General features: G+C 28.7%; 7 non-coding genes across 7 annotated transcripts; all 7 read left to right on the top strand.

Moving 5' to 3' along the window:
• The first annotated feature begins 5,679 nt into the window (after window positions 1-5,679).
• Window positions 5,680-5,750, top strand: ONS95_011815. The gene has a single exon. It is a non-coding gene; the product is annotated as a tRNA-Arg (tRNA).
• Window positions 5,751-7,123: 1,373 nt separating this feature from the next.
• ONS95_011816 lies at window positions 7,124-7,194 on the top strand. The gene has a single exon. It is a non-coding gene; the product is annotated as a tRNA-Arg (tRNA).
• Window positions 7,195-10,248: 3,054 nt separating this feature from the next.
• Window positions 10,249-10,320, top strand: ONS95_011817. The gene has a single exon. It is a non-coding gene; the product is annotated as a tRNA-Val (tRNA).
• Window positions 10,321-13,956: 3,636 nt separating this feature from the next.
• On the top strand, window positions 13,957-14,027 carry ONS95_011818. The gene has a single exon. It is a non-coding gene; the product is annotated as a tRNA-Asn (tRNA).
• Window positions 14,028-14,046: 19 nt separating this feature from the next.
• ONS95_011819 lies at window positions 14,047-14,117 on the top strand. The gene has a single exon. It is a non-coding gene; the product is annotated as a tRNA-Arg (tRNA).
• A 903-nt stretch (window positions 14,118-15,020) lies between these two features.
• Window positions 15,021-15,093, top strand: ONS95_011820. Its single transcript has one exon. It is a non-coding gene; the product is annotated as a tRNA-Asp (tRNA).
• Window positions 15,094-15,113: 20 nt separating this feature from the next.
• ONS95_011821 lies at window positions 15,114-15,185 on the top strand. The gene has a single exon. It is a non-coding gene; the product is annotated as a tRNA-Val (tRNA).
• Window positions 15,186-15,800: the final 615 nt, after the last annotated feature.

Consider the following 15,800-nt stretch of genomic DNA (forward strand, 5'->3'; position numbering starts at 1 on the left):
TGCAAAAATGTTAGAGGATAAAAATAAATTTAATAACTTAAAAAAAATAGAGTCAGATAAATTAGAAAAATTTTATTATAAATACTCACATTATATAGATGATAAAAAGTCTGAAGAAGTAATTAAAATATTTGATAATAGTGAAAAATTTGAGCTCCTATTAATGGAAAAGTTTAATAAATTGAACATAACCACACTTGAAGAATATCAAAAGGCATTGAAAATAGCCAATTTAACGTTCAGTAATAAGATTAAAACTTTTAATACTATATATGACTTAATAAATAAAGGTTTAAATATAAAAGTTTCAAATGGTACTATAGATCCTCTAGAAGCTAAATTATTTAAAATAGAATTGGATAAAAGAAATATTGAAAGGGATACTTTTTTAAATTTAAAAGAATCTCGGTTCAAAGAATTTTCTAATTTAAATTTTGAAAGTAATGTATCTGAATTACCTAAACCTTTAAATAAAGAGATTATTTCTCCTGCAAAAAGTGTTAGTTCTCCGGATATAAATACTGTAGAAACATCTAACGCTAATAAAGAAGTAAGTGAAGAAGTCTATGAAATAGCTAAAGAAATATTAAGTATGTTTTTATAATCTTTTGTAGTTTATACATATTGTTATGTAGGCTGAAGACGGAAGACGGGTATATGCTATGATGTCAATTGGTGTATTAGGTTTTGTTGTTTGAAGTCATCACATAGAAAAATGAATATTGGTCGTTCATTAATGTGTGTAAGAGGAGCCAAACTCCGGGGAAGCCCTAAAGCTCTAGTAACCAAAGTTGTATTGGAAACGATATGACCGGCCTGATTAATGACTCAGGGTATGGTAATATCATTAGGGATAGACGAAAGAAAAATGGGTGATCGCGGATCTAAATCAGGCATTAAAGTGAATATATATGTCTGTAAAAGAGCAACGAGTAGATGGTTCTCCAGTTTTTAATTTAAGTTAATATTATACGTAGTACTAGTTTTCAACTTATACTATTAACCTTACTCTTTAAGGTAAAATAAGGAGTTTATTAACTGTAAGGTGTACTCTAGTCACCGGGAAACCGGCTTTAGGGCGAAATAACACTTAAGTAACCCTAAATTAAAGATACTGCATTAGCCTGTCTGTAAAGTTAAAAAGTTTTTGTCTTATAAAAAAAAATATAAACCCGAAGTAATTATCCTAACACGTAGAGCAGGAACAATCTAATTATATATCATAATAAAAAAAAAGCTTTTTAATAAAAGATATTCTGTAGTTGCTCCTTATTGATTAGGGGATACAGATCGGTACTCAACCTTCAGGCGAAAGGGTATAGGAGTAGATTACGACTTTTTTCTTTTTAATAGGACTAATATGTAGACGGTATACTGTAGGTTTAGATGTAGATACTAGAGCTTATTTCACAGCTGCTACATTAATTATTGCTGTACCTACCGGTATTAAAATATTCAGTTGGTTAGCTACTTGTTACGGAGGATCTTTACATTTAACACCATCAATGTTATTTGCTTTAGGTTTCGTATTCATGTTCACCATAGGAGGGTTAATAATCCACTTAGCTCTCCCTTTAAAGATCACCATATGCTGGGAACTTCTGACAATTATGCTACTATATATAGTAAAAATGTATAATTTTGAACAATCAGCAGGTAACCAAAAGATAAGTAAAATTATCTGAGTAGGTACCTCAGAGACTAAACGTGGTCCTCATAATATTTTTATGAGAAGATATAGTCCATGAAATAATAATATATTAACTTATAATAAAATAAGTACTGTACGTGCTTATTCAACAAAAAAACAAGATTGCATTGAAGATTTAAACTCTTTAAAGGTATACAATAACTTTAAAGAAGACAGAAAAAAAATCCTGATAGAACAGAAAGATAAGTCTGGTGTTTATTGCCTGATAAATAACATAAATGGACATTCTTATGTTGGAAGTTCTATCAATCTCTCAGCTAGATTTAAAAATTATTTAAATAAAGCCTTTCTTAAGGCTAATCAAAATAGAAATATGCCTATTATAAAAGCCTTACTTAAGTATGATCAGTCTAACTTTTCTGTACATATATTAGAGTATGCAGAAGCTAATGTTTTAACTATAAGAGAAACTTCTTATATAACGTCTGTAATACCTTATTATAATGTTTTAAAACAAGGTTATTCTTCTTTAGGTTATAAACATACAGAAGAGACTAAAGTATTGTTATCTCAATTAGCTAAAAATAGAACACACAGTGAAGCTACTAAAGGGTTAATAGCCAAAGCTTTAACAGGTGAAAATAATCCTTTTTATAATAAAAGTCATTCTATGGAAAGCAAAGTGAGAATGGCTGAGGCTCAAAGTGCTTATCCTGTTTATGTTTATAATTCACATAAAGAATTATTGGTTATATTTCCTTCTGTTTTAACTTTAGCTAAACTTATCAAAAGCAACCATACTACAATTGTTTCATATATAGAAAATCAAACCTTATTCAGAGGAGAGTGATATTTTACTAATTTACCTTATAATATTTATGATTACCCTATGCTGGAGGAATGAACAGGTAAAGATTGTAAGGCACTAGTTTTAGATATGTGTAATAAAAGTCACATTAAAAAAGCTGTGTTTGTGTATGATAAAGATAAAAAGTTTTTAGCAAAGTTTGATGGAGTAACTGAGGCTCAAAGAAATTTAAATATAAATCATGCTACCATTAAAAAATATGCTAATTTAGGTGGCATATATCTTGGTTATATTTTTAGTTATATAAGATTATAAGTTAATATATATTATTCGTAAGTGGAGTTGTTTTAGCTAACGCTTCTCTTGATATTGCATTCCACGATACTTACTACGTTGTTGCTCATTTCCACTACGTTTTAAGTATGGGTGCTGTTTTTGCTCTATTTAGTGCATGATATTTCTGAATACCTAAAATGTTAGGTTTAGATTATAATAGAATGTTAGGTAAAGTACATTTCTGATTACTTTTCATAGGGGTTAATGTAACATTCTTCCCTCAACATTTCTTAGGATTACAGGGAATGCCTAGAAGAATTAGTGATTACCCTGATGCTTTTGCAGGGTGAAATTTAATCAGTAGTTTTGGAAGTATCATTAGTGTTGTCGCTACATGATTATTCTTATATATAGTTTATGTTCAGTTAGTTGAAGGTAAAGCCGCAAGCAGATACCCTTGATTAACTCCACAATTCTATAGTGATAGTCTACAAACATTATTAAATAGAAGTTACAATAGTTTAGAATGAGCCTTAAGTAGTCCACCGAAACCTCACGCATTTGTGAGTTTACCTTTACAAAGTTCTCTGTCACCTAAATCAACGCAAGAAAGCTCTTTTATTTAGGTCGTCATCTTGTAAAAGCGTATCCTGTTATTATAGGTGGTAAAGGCAATTTTCTTTTTACACATAAAGGTCGTAAGATCTTTGACGCAAGTTCGGGTGCGGCTGTTTCTTGTCTAGGTTACAATAATCATAAAGTCATTCTTGCAATAACTAAACAAATAAAAACAGGAGTACCCTATCTGGCTTCTACGTTTTGATCTAGTGGAGTTGTCGAAGCTTTGTGCTACGAACTTATCAAGAGTACTGGTGGAAAAATGAGCAAAGTCTATTTGACTGGATCAGGTTCTGAGGCAATGGAGGCTGCTATCAAGCTGGCTCGCCAATACTTTTATGATCAAGACAATAAAACTAGCCGTTTCAATTTCATAGCTCGTAGGGGTTCATACCACGGTAATACTATTGGAGCTTTGGGTATATCAGGACATGTTGATCGTAGAGCACCTTACATACCATTACTTATGAGAAATGTTCACCATATTTCTTCGTGTAATCCTTATAGACAGCGGTTAAAAGGTGAATCTGATGCAGCTTTCGTAGTGAGAAAAGCTGAGGAACTAGAGGCAAAATTTATAGAGTTAGGTCCGCATACTGTCATCGGATTCATAGCCGAGCCAATAGTGGGTGCCGCTCTAGGGTGTGTACCCTATGTTCCAGGTTATCTTGAAGCAATGCGAGAAGTTTGTCATAAACATGGGGCTCTTTTTATACTTGATGAAGTTATGTGTGGAATGGGTCGTACTGGCACTCTGCATGCATGGCAAGCAGAGGGTATTGTACCTGACATTCAAACGATGGGTAAAGGACTTGGTGCAGGGTATCAACCGATAGCTGCTTTAATGGTAAATGAAAAAATTATCAAGGTGCTAATTAAGGGTAGTGGACAGTTTATACATGGACAAACATACCAAGGTATGCCTATACAAGCTGCAGCTGCTCTTGAGGTTTTACGAATCATCAAGGAAAAAAATTTACTGGACAATATTAATAAACAGGGTGCTTATTTAGAAAGCCGATTAAAAGCTGCGCTGGCTGACCATCCTAATGTAGGAGACATTAGGGGTCGGGGTCTTTTCTGGGGTCTAGAATTTGTTAAAGATAAAAAAACCAAAGAGCCTTTCGAACGTAGATTTAACATTGCGAACAAAATATTAGATTTGGCAATATCATCCAAATTCAACATGACAGTTTATCCTGGTACAGGTACTGTCGATGGTGTACGTGGAGACCATATTATTATTGCTCCTTCATATATAATAAGGAAAAAGGATGTAGATCATATCGTAAATGTTATCTCAGCTGTTGTTAATATTGTTTTCGAACAAATTAACAATGATAGTAAATAGTGGTATAGGTTTATAAAGTTTTTATTTTAACAAAATACTTTGATTATTAATAAAAGTAATAATTAAATAATGCTAGAGGGAACCCCTTTGATTATGGTGTATTATGCTTTTACAAGATGAAATTTAATGAGTCTTTTTGGTTATATTATTAGCGTGATTACTACATGGATAATTTTAAATCTTAGTATAAATAATGATATAATTCTAGTTTTTAATTATTAAACATGTGCGTATAAAGACATCTTTTATTTAACCACCCAGATCTAACCTATACAAAATTTTATTGTTTGTTTTATTTAATTTTATTCGCTATTATTTTTAGATTAGCTTATAAAGTCTAATGTTTCTGGATGTATATATTATGTTGATTAATTCCGTATTAGTCTATATAATATATACAATAGGTATATGCGGTAAATGGTTTTACCTTTTGATCTTAGATCTTAAACCAGAGGTTCGATCCCTTCGTATTCCTATATTTTAGGGCATCGTTTGCTTTTTACGAAGCAAAACAAAAAACTATTATAACAAAAATTTTTATTTAAGATATTTAAATTAAATTCTATTAACATGGATATAATAGAAACTATATATGCTTCAAATTTTATATTATATTTTTAACAAGCAACTTAAACTTATAGATATTTTCTCTATAAAAAAAAAACATAAAAGGTGATACAAGCAGCAAAAATTATTGGAACAGGTTTAGCAACCACAGGCCTTATAGGTGCCGGTGTAGGTATTGGTGTAGTTTTCGGTGCATTAATATTAGGTGTTGCTAGAAATCCTTCTTTAAGAGGTCAATTGTTTTCTTACGCTATATTAGGTTTTGCATTTGCAGAAGCCACTGGTTTATTCGCTTTAATGATGGCTTTTTTATTATTATATGTTGCTTAAGTGCAATCATAATAATATTATATTATACAATTTATATGAATTCGTATATTATATTCATGTTATTAAATATAACATAAACTCTTATTAGCTTAATGGTAAAGCAGGATATTCCTAATATCTTGATCTAAGTTCAAGTCTTAGATAAGAATTTTATTATAAAGTTGCTTATTACAATTTTTATGAGGTAGCAAAACGAAACCTTATTAGTAATGGTCGAGTAATGTACATTCGAAAATAGTAAAATTAAGTTGTATTAGTAATGGTTGAGTAATGTAATTTCGAAAATAGTAAAAAATACATTATTAGACCATTACACTTAAAAAAAGATGAAAACAAAATTATATCTAATGGTACAAAATACAACGGCAACTTTTACATTAGCAAAATTTTGTGGAGCTATTTTAACTGTTACATTTATAGCGGCGATTAAATATTTAATTTCGGGTAGTTTTCATATAGAATATTGTGATTTTTTCAACAATATAGCTATAGGATTATTAGGTTGAACCTTTAACACAGGTATAATAGGTTTATTGTCGGAATATTTAGGTATAAAAGGTATTAATTTCAACTTAAAACAGTTTTTATTTGGCATGGATACTATGGATTTAGGTGAGAGATCTTCTGTCGAAGTTATTAAACCTAAGTTATACAATGCTATGGAAGTTGACTCAGATTCGGGTTCAGGTCTAAAGCCTGATAAAGGTAAAGGTGTAGATAGAGAATTACATCCCAATTACGATAGAAATAGGGGTGGAAGTTCTGGAATCTTTAGAAGTGATATAGGATCTATGGTATTTCCTATTTCTGTATACACACCTAATAAAACTATTGTTCCGCCTGGGTTTAACGTTCCTGGTGGTGAAGTACCTATACAGGATGAAATATGTAAACATATTGATTATAATTCACATATACTTAACCAATTTAAGAGAATGGATCTAAAAACAGCCGTAGAACATAAAAATTTATATTTAAAGTTTATACGAATTTTAGACAGAAAAATGGCTTACGCACAAAGTGTTTATATAAAAATACCTACAATACCTACGACGGAGTACGAATTTAATCTAAAGAATCAAATAGAGAGTGACCTAGAACGTTTCAACAGAGATAAAGTAAGGTCAGAAGCCAAAGCTACTCTGCTTAATTCTAGAATACAATTTCTAGAAGCTCAAATGAATAATAATAATAATAATAATTAGTTTGATGTTTTATAAATAACTTTAAATATTTATCTTGGTTAGTTTGTACAAAAATTTAGGTTTGTTGGTGTATATCTTATATACATAGTTAAGGATAGCAACTTATATATAATTTATACATCAGGGATATGCAGTAGATGGTTCTACGTTTTGATTGCAGATCTTAAATATGGGGTTTGATTCCTCCATATCCCTTATAATACTTATTTAAACCTGCTTTAAATTCATATTTTTACATTTACATGTGTTTTAGCTTACATATGCGTAAAATATTTACTTAGATTATTTACTATATTTATATATATAAATTATTTTATCTCTTATTAGCTCAATGGTAGAGCAGGATACTTCTAATATCTTGATCTAAGTTCAAGTCTTAGATAAGAATAGTTATACATAAAATATTAAATAATAATAGATAAATTGTAGTAAAGTATAAATATATTTATTAATATAAATATTCTTTATACTTAGTGAAAAATTTATTTTTAACCTTATGGTTTAATCTAATAAAATAATTTATTAATTATTTTATATAGATTAAATATAAAAAAGAAAAAAAAATGATTAATCAATGTTATATATACCAACTTTAATTTCCGTTCTAGAAGTATTACTAGTAACTGTGCCTGTCTTATTAACTGTAGCTTATGTAACCGTAGCCGAAAGAAAAACTATGGCTAGTATGCAAAGAAGATTAGGTCCTAATATAGTAGGGTACTATGGTTTATTACAAGCATTTGCTGATGCCTTAAAACTGCTACTAAAAGAGTATGTTTCACCTACACAAGCTAATTTAGGTTTATTTTTTCTTGGTCCTGTTATAACTTTAATATTTTCATTATTAGGTTATTTAGTTGTACCCTATGGGCCTGGTTTATCCTTAAGTGATTTCAATTTAGGTATACTTTATATGTTAGCTGTTTCTTCTCTATCGACGTATGGTATATTACTAGCAGGTTGAAGTGCTAACAGTAAGTATGCTTTTTTAGGTTCACTTAGAAGTACCGCACAATTAATTAGCTATGAATTAATATTAAGTTCAGCTATATTACTTGTTGTTATGTTAACAGGTAGTCTAAATCTTACTGTTAATATTGAAGCTCAAAGAGCTATATGATTTATAATACCTCTATTTCCTGTTTTTATAATATTCTTCATAGGATCTATAGCGGAAACTAACAGAGCACCCTTTGATTTAGCCGAAGCAGAATCAGAACTTGTTAGTGGATTTATGACAGAACACGCTGCTGTTGTATTCGTATTCTTTTTCTTAGCTGAATATGGTAGTATTGTTTTAATTTGTATATTAACTAGTATATTATTCTTAGGTGGTTATCTTTATGATTATTTACCTTTGTTTACATTAATGCAATATATAAATTTTGAATATTATATAAATAATTTACATAATGAAAGCTTATTCTCTGGTCCTTTAATAGAAGGATTATTATATGGTTTAACTTTAGGTGTAAAATCATGTACTATGATTTTTATTTTCATATGAGCTAGAGCCTCATTTCCTAGAATACGATTTGATCAATTAATGTCTTTTTGTTGAACTATATTGTTACCTATTGTTATTGCCTTTGTTATACTTGTACCCTGTATACTATATAGCTTTGAAATAATACCCAGTAATATTTCTTTATTGTAAAAAAATTTCATTAACTTTATGTTTTAATTAAATTAATAAAATCAATAAAAACTTTTAATAGGTATAATATATTTAAAATTTTATTTTAGCGCGGTTTACCTTATAGTTATATATGGTATTAGTAAAGATTAAATTTAATATTTAATCCTGAGGGAAATTTGTGTTTTTTTTTTTTTATAAATTATGTTACTTACACTTTTATTATTAATTCCTATACTGGGTGTATTTACTATATCCACAGGTATGTCTTACGAATTGTCTTTTTTAAACATTAATCGTATTAAAACAATAGCCTTAAGTACTTCTATCGTAAACCTTATAGTATCATTAATTATATTTATACTGTTTGACTTCAGTAGTAACCAGTTCCAGTTTGTACAAGAATATCATGAAATTAGTTCTTTTGATTTTTATTTAGGCTTAGATGGTTTGTCTATATATTTTGTTCTGTTGACAACTATTATCACACCAATTGCATTATTAAGTAATTGGAATTCTATAAATGAAAATGTGAGATCATTTGTAATAATAATTTTATTGTTAGAATCATTATTGTTAGCTGTATTTTTAGTATTAGATATATTATTATTTTATATTTTTTTCGAAAGTATATTACCACCGTTATTTATACTAATAGGTTTATTTGGATCAAGTAATAAAGTAAGGGCTAGTTTTTATCTATTTTTATACACTTTATTTGGTTCATTATTCTTATTATTATCTATATTAGCTATGTCTTCTATAATGGGTACAACAGATTTTGATGCTTTATACAAAACTAATTTTAATTATTCAACACAATTATTTTTATTTTATGGTATATTTATAGCATTCGCTGTAAAAACACCTACGATATTCTTAAATACTTGATTATTAAAAGCTCATGTAGAGTCACCCCTAAGTGGTAGTATAATATTAGCTGCTATTGTGCTTAAGCTAAGTTTATATGGTATTTTCAGATTAATATTACCTTTATTACCTAAAGCTTCTTTAGATTATACATATATTATATATCTTATCGGTGTTATTACTATTATATATGCTAGTTTTAGTACTTTAAGAACAATAGATATCAAAGAACTTATAGCTTATAGTTCTGTATCACACGCAGCTGTTTACCTTATCGGTGTATTTAGTAATACTATACAAGGTATAGAAGGTGGTATAGCTTTAGGTTTAGCACACGGTTTTGTTTCTAGTGGTTTATTTATTTGTGCTGGAGGTGTATTATATGATAGATCTGGAACTAGGTTAATTAGTTTCTACAGAGGTATTGCTCAGATAATGCCATTATTTTCTATCTTATTCTTCATTTTATCTTTAGGTAATTGTGGAGTTCCTCTTACTTTAAATTTTGTAGGTGAATTTATGTCTCTTTATGGTGTATTTGAAAGATTACCTTTACTAGGTGTATTTGCTAGTTCATCTATAGTGTTTTCTGCTGCATATACTATATATATGTTTAACAGAATAGCTTTTGGAGGATCTTTCAGTAAATTTTTCGAAGCTAACATAAGTGATGTTAATAAACGTGAATTTTTTATATTACTTACATTAGTGATATTTACAGTTGTATTGGGTGTATATCCTGCTCCAATTTTAGACGGTTTACATTACTCCGTTTCATCTTTAATATACAATAGTTAAATCTGAAGATTATATAAAAAAATCTTTAACATTAATGTTAAATAAAAACTATAAGTAGCTGTAAAAACCCACATAATATGCTAGGTTTATATTTTTCAAATATAGATATTTATTACTATTAAAATAATATAAACTATAAAGGGATTAGCTTAATGGTAGAGCAACCGTTTTACACACGGTAGGCTAGGTGTTCAAGTCACCTATTCCTTAATCTTTTATATATAGTAATATATGTAAAGGAAAATTTACATGTGTCAGAATAATCTTTATATTTAATTATATAATAATGTAAAAATAGATAACTATAACATTGAAAAATATAAAAAATATAATATGCCACAATTAGTTCCATTCTATTTTATAAATCAGGTAACATTTGCTTTTATATTACTTGTAATTATGATATACGTATTTTCTAAATTTATATTACCAAGATTTGTACGATTATTTATTACTAGAATATTTATAAGTAAATTATAATATTTATTATAATTTCTCTCTTTTCTGTTATGTTAAACGTCATATTTAACCCTTATAGGTTTATAAACAAATATAACGTTTAACATATAGATTCAAAGTACCTCGTAATTAAAAATTTAAGCATATATAAAAAGGTTATAATATAGGTTTAAAGTTATTCGCAATTAAAGTTTTAGTCTATAAAAAGGATTAAGTTAGAATATATCAATAAAAATAAAAAAGTAAACTAGCAAATGTCTAATTTAGCTTATACAACAATCACAAGTCCCTTAGATCAGTTTGAAATTAGGAACTTATTAAGTTTAGATGCCCCTATATTCGGTAATTTACATATATCATTAACTAATATAGGATTATATTTAACAATAGGTGCTTTCTTTGTATTAACATTGAATGTTTTAGCTACTAATTATAATAAAGTTGTAAGTAATAGTTGATCAATAAGTCAAGAAACCATTTATGCCACTATACATAGTATAGTAACAAACCAAATAAACCCTACTAAAGGACAAATATATTTCCCTTTTATCTATACTTTATTTATATTTATATTAGTAAATAATTTAATTGGTATGGTACCCTACAGTTTTGCCTCAACAAGTCATTTCATATTTACTTTTGCTCTTAGTTTTACTGTAGTGTTAGGTGCAACTATATTAGGTTTCCAAAAACACGGTTTAGAATTTTTTTCTTTATTAGTGCCTGCAGGTTGTCCTTTAGCATTATTACCTCTATTAGTATTAATAGAGTTTATATCATACTTATCTAGAAATGTTTCTTTAGGTCTTAGATTGGGTGCCAACATATTAAGTGGTCATATGTTATTAAACATTTTAGCAGGATTTACATATAACATTATGACTTCTGGATTTATTTTCTTCTTTTTAGGTTTAATACCTTTAGCATTTATAATAGCCTTTTCAGGTTTAGAATTAGGTATTGCCTTTATACAAGCTCAAGTATTTGTAGTTTTAACTAGTAGTTATATTAAAGATGCTTTAGATTTACATTAATCTATAGTAAATATATAAATTTTTTTTATACCTTTTACTGTGCTAAACTGTATAAATAATAAAGTATGTTTTTGTGATACTAATAGTACAAGTGCTATATTTAGTATAGTATAGGAAAGTCCGGTGCTTATTGAATGTCAACACCTAAAAATGAGTGTTGGGTAAAAACTTGAGTGTTAAATAGAAAATATTTAATATCTTTCTATAGTTCAAAAAACTATAGGTAAATGTATGTAAAACAAATAATAAAAAACAACGATATAAAATAACAACAATAAAAAAAAAATCAACATATCAAAAAAAAATATATACAGTAAAAGAATATTAATGAGAACGCAAGCTTGACATTAGGCCTTATTATAGACTAATAACTATAACAGGATCCGGCTTAAAATTATCCAAAAACAAAAAAAATATCTTAATAAAAAAAAAATTTTTTTTTATTAATTAAGTTAAGATGTATTAGTAATGGTATAGTAATGTACTTCTTAAATTAGTAAAAGTTTATATTTTCTATACCTATAAATTGAGTTTGATGATGGCTCTGAATGAACGCTGTCCAAGTGCTTGACACATGCTAATCGAACGTCTAATCTAATTAATGATTTTTTATCATCTATTTCATTAGAAGTGGTGTACAGGTGAGTATATAACATTTTGGCTGCCTTAAAGTAAGGTTTATAAATACCTTATAATCGCAATGAAAGGAACTAAACTTCCGCTTTAAGAGGACAATAAGTGTTTCGGATAGGTAGTAGTTAAAGTAATGGTTTAACTAGCTTAAAATTCCGTAGTCGAGGCTGAGAGGTCGATCGATCACATTGGGTCTGAAAAAACCCCAATACGTATAGTACAGCAGTGGGGAATCTTGGTCAATAGCCTAACGGCTGAACCAGCAACTTGGGGGAATGAATAGCTTCCGCTAGTTATTTTGGCTGTTTAATTAATTATATACAAAACTTCTGATTTTGTATATAAAAGATTATTCATTTTGATCTTTTTTTGCTGCCGTTGTGGGATCAATTAATTTACCACTCACCGCAAGGCGCGAGGAAGTAATACTTCAGTGGACAAAGTAATATCGATTTTATCGAATAAAGTTCTAGATAGGATACTGATTATGACAATTTCCTGTCTATATGTCTTGACCAAATTACGTGCCAGCAGTCGCGGTAATACGTAGAAGACTAGTGTTATTCATCTTTAGTAGGTTTAAAGGGTACCTAGACGGTATAATTAGTCTTTAATAGGAAACGGTTATACTAGAGTTATATATGAGAAGGTGAGTATTTGTGGAGTAGAGTTGAAATTTTTTAATACCATGAGGACTGGTAAAGGCGAAAGCAACCTTTTATCTAATAACTGACGTTGAGGGACGAAGGCTTGGGTCGCGAACAGGATTAGATACCCTAGTAGTCCAAGCAGATAATGATGAATGCCATAGGTTAGATAAAATTATTTAGTCTATAAATGAAAGTGTAAGCATTTCACCTCAAGAGTAATGTGGCAACGCAGGAACTGAAATCATTAGACCGTTTCTGAAACCAGTAGTGAAGTATGTTATTTAATTCGTAGTTACGCGAAAAACCTTACCACAACTTGAATATTATATTAAGGAAGTCTTATATTATAATAAGAAATATAGAATATATTACAAGCGTTGCACGGCTGTCTTCAGTTAATGTCGTGAGATATTGGTTAATTCCATTAAATTAACGGAAACCCTTGCTTTATTTGCGATTTAATCTAAATAAAGCAGTTCACCATCATATCGGATATGATAACAGGGACCAAGACAAGTCATCATGGCCTTAATGTTGTGGGCGATAGACGTGCCACATATTCCTATACAAAATGATGCGATAATGTGAATTGGAGCTAATCTAATAAAGTAGGATATAACAAGGATTGTAGTCTGAAATTCGACTGCATGAATAAGGAATTACTAGTAATCGTGAATCACCACGTCACGGTGAATTTTTTCTCAGATAGGTACTAACTACTCGTCAGGCGCCGAAAGAAGTGTGTGCAATAAGTTTGGTCTTCCATTTATTTTTACTCTAGTAAATTAGTTCTAGTTATTTTTATGGGAGATTTTCGTATGCGTGACTTTGATTGGTGTTAAGTCGAAATACGGTTCGTGTAGTGGAAATTGCACGGGATTGATTAATGTTAACAATGCATATATTTTATATATACTGTATAATATATACTTATAAACCAGCTCCTTTGGGTTATAAGTACTTATATTATACTAAGGAAGGTTCCGTTTGTTGGTATGACGGGTTGAGCTGTAAACTCAATAGCAATAAGCTGTCGAAGGTTCGAGTCCTTTTCTTCCTAATTATCTTAGGCCTTTATAGCTCAATGGTAGAGCGGAATACTGTTAATATTCCGATAGATGTTCAATTCATCTTAGGGGCTAGGCACTAAGAATACGTATGGCGTGTTGACTTAATGGTAAAGTTTTGTGTTTCGGCCACAAGTATATAAGTTCAAGTCTTATACACGTCTATATTCTTATTTAACTACTCTTTCCTCTTTCGTTAAAAATATTTTTAATAATGGTAGTTAAATTACTTTAATTAAACTTTAATTAAATATAGAGGTTTTTTTATTCCTTTTTTTATTCATGAATAGTCTATATATTTTAAATGAAACTTTCACTAATGGTTATAGATCAGAAATATTAGATATTATATCTATAGCAGCTATATTATGTGGAATATTAGTTATTATTAGTAAAAATCCTATTGTTTCTGTATTATTTTTAATAGGTTTATTTTTAAGTATAGCTAGTTACCTAATGGTATTAGGTTTAAATTTTATTGGTCTTTCTTACTTATTAGTATACGTCGGAGCAGTGTCAATTTTATTTTTATTTATTTTAATGTTAATTAATGTTAGAATAAGTGAACTATTAAGTAATACTAGTAATAGCATACCTTTAGCTATTTTTATTACTATAGTTTTCAACTATCTTTTATATCAAATATTGCCTTATAGTGTTGCTACTTTTAATAGTTATACTGTTTATTTAAACAATACTATAAATGATATTTGATCTCATAATTATAGTGATAGTTTAAATAAATTCTTTAAATTAAATGGTACTGAATTAGACAACGGTGAAATTTCATTTGTTACTAGTAAAATATGAGATGGTAATTTAGCCGAAACTAGCCATATCTCTAGTATAGGAAATATTATGTACACTAGTTATAGTATATGATTAATATTAACTTCTATTATACTATTGTTAGCAATGGTTGGTGCTATTGTTATTACAATAAAACAAAAAAATTAATCATAAATCATTTAAGGATTTAATAACTAACTAAATTGTTAGTTTTATTCTTACCTAAATATTTTTATTATATTTAATATATACTATTAGTATAATTTAAAGTATAATAAGGGTTAGTCTTCTAATTGGTAAGAAACTTTTTTGTCAAGAAAGCAAATGTCGGTTCGAACCCGACCTAGCCCGTAAAGATAATATAAACTATAAAGGGATTAGCTTAATGGTAGAGCAACCGTTTTACACACGGTAGGCTAGGTGTTCAAGTCACCTATTCCTTAATCCTTAATATATAGTAATATATATTACGCCAAAATTATATACCTCTGGTATGCATATATTAATATATCTCTCTTTTTTAATCAAAAAAAGTTTTATATATATTAAAACACATAATTATTTATAATAATAAATGTAAATGACTAATTTGACAAGAAGTAATTTCCAAGCTCATCCTTTTCATTTAGTATCACCGTCACCTTGACCTTTATATACTTGTATTGCATTATTAACATTAACAACTAGTGGTGTATTAACAATGCACGGTTTTAATAATGCAGAAACATTTTTATCTTTAGCTTTTGTAACACTTATTTCATCTATGTCATTATGATGAAGAGACGTTATAAGTGAAGGTACATATTTAGGTAACCATACATTAGCTGTACAAAGAGGGTTAAACATGGGTGTGGCTTTATTTATAGTTTCAGAAGCATTATTTTTCTTAGCTATTTTTTGAGCCTTTTTTCATAGTGCCTTATCACCTACTGTAGAATTAGGAGCTCAATGACCTCCTATGGGTATAGAAGCAATTAATCCATTTGAATTACCTTTACTTAACACTGTTATATTATTATCTTCTGGTGTTACAGTGACATATGCTCATCATTCTTTGA

Source organism: Cadophora gregata (genome assembly GCF_030347475.1).
Source record: "Cadophora gregata isolate MNR1 chromosome Unknown scaffold_56, whole genome shotgun sequence".
Classification (NCBI taxonomy): Eukaryota; Fungi; Ascomycota; class Leotiomycetes; order Helotiales; family Ploettnerulaceae; genus Cadophora; species Cadophora gregata.